This window comes from Eschrichtius robustus, chromosome 21 (assembly GCF_028021215.1).
Source record: "Eschrichtius robustus isolate mEscRob2 chromosome 21, mEscRob2.pri, whole genome shotgun sequence".
NCBI classification, from domain to species: Eukaryota; Metazoa; Chordata; class Mammalia; order Artiodactyla; family Eschrichtiidae; genus Eschrichtius; species Eschrichtius robustus.
This window is the reverse complement of record NC_090844.1, coordinates 2,950,395-2,952,274: the sequence shown is the minus strand read 5'-3', so window position 1 is coordinate 2,952,274 and position 1,880 is coordinate 2,950,395.

Here is a 1,880-nt window from a genome sequence, read left to right as displayed (position 1 = left end):
CCTCAGTCCATTTTTGAAACTGGCTGATACAGCTACCACCTGGTTCCTGATCATATTTCCTCCCAAGATCACTTTTCATTTTCTTTGTTTCTACAATATAGAGGGATTCTCAAAGCATGATTCCAAGATTATTTTACTAAAAATTCGAAACCACTGAAGGGTAGCAGAATATTTCACCCTAAAATATGACTGTAGTATGTTTAGGATGTGCCACTCCAAAATATGTCACTTTGGTATATTGATTACTTGGAGCTGTAGACACTTGGAAAACAGCAAATGCATGGAGAGGCTTTCTCTGAACTCCTTAATCTGCCTGAAGACACATCCTCTAAAAGGAACCAATTGTCATGAATCCCCTCCCCGGGAGTTTCATCAACCAGAGAAGGTTGACTCGTCACCAGAGAGGAGACTAGAAATGACACCACACCCAGACACGTGTTGTCACAAACTATCACACCCGTCCACTCTTCTAAGGGCCCTTTCATCGTCCTAAAAATCATTTCCTCTCCCAAAAGAGGCCTACATCTCTCCTCCCCTTTCCCTATGAAGATGGTATTTAAGCCCGAATTCTAAGTCACCTGGGGAGTCACTTGTTTTTCTCTGGGCATCTCCCATGCCCACATGTGGTATACATGTTAATAACGTTCTGATTTTCTTTTTTTTGTCCTCTGGTTAATCTGCTTTCATTACAGGTGTCTCAGCTAAGAACGGAGAAAGGTAGATGAGAATTTTTTTTTTTTCCTCTACACCATAAATAATTCTCTTGATGTAACATGACAGCACAAGATCACAGCACAGTGACCGGTATCCTTTACACCATGTTTATTTGTCAGGATCTGTCTTATTCACAGGAACTGATATTTTTTTTGAGCAACAACTATGTGTGAGATACTGTTCTAATTACTTGACAATGTGTAAATTTACTTAACACTCATAATACCCTAAAAAATTAAGTACTATAATTATACACTTTTCATAAATGAGGAAAGAAGTGAAACAATTTCCCCAAGTTTACACATACAGTGAATGGTAAGGCAACAGTCCTAACCCAGGAAATTAAACTTCAAAATCCATGCTGTTATACACTGTACAATAATGTCTCTTTACAGTCCTTACAGGGTCACACAGAGTATTGTGCGAATAATAAGAACTCAAGAAATAGGTCTTGAATAATAATTCCGGAGGTCAAATAGGCAGTTAATTAATTATATATTACTTTTTAAATGTTATAATTATTATGCATACTACTGGGCACTGTTTTCTTTCTTTTTTTTTTTAGAAGTGAGGGTAGGAATTGGCTGGATACAGGAGGGAGCTTTCTGGGGTGATCATAAAGGCAATGTTCTCTATTTTTTTTTTAAGTTTTTAAAATTTATTTATTTATATTTATTTTTGGCTGTGTTGGGTCTTCGTTTCTGTGCGAGGGCTTTCTCTAGTTGCGGCGAGCAGGGGCCACTCTTCATCGCGGTGCGCGGGCCTCTCACCATCGCGGCCTCTCTTGCTGCGGAGCACAGGCTCCAGACGCGCAGGCTCAGTAATTGTGGCTCACGGGCCCAGTTGCTCCGCGGCATGTGGGATCCTCCCAGACCAGGGCTCGAACCCGTGTCCCCTGCATTGACAGGCAGATTCACAACCACTGCGCCACTAGGGAAACCCCTGGGCACTGTTTTTCAGACTGTTGAAGATGTCTTTGTTTATTTACAAAAATAAAAATGATCTAATAATTGTATTAAGAAAGAAATAATTTTATTTTAATATTATATCCATCTAATAAGGTAGGAGTAGATGAGTAGGACCACTCACAAAATTTTCTAAAATGCCACATTTAATTTTAAAACAATTTTAGCAATTTACCAGGGATTCTAGAACTCCTCTTAGAA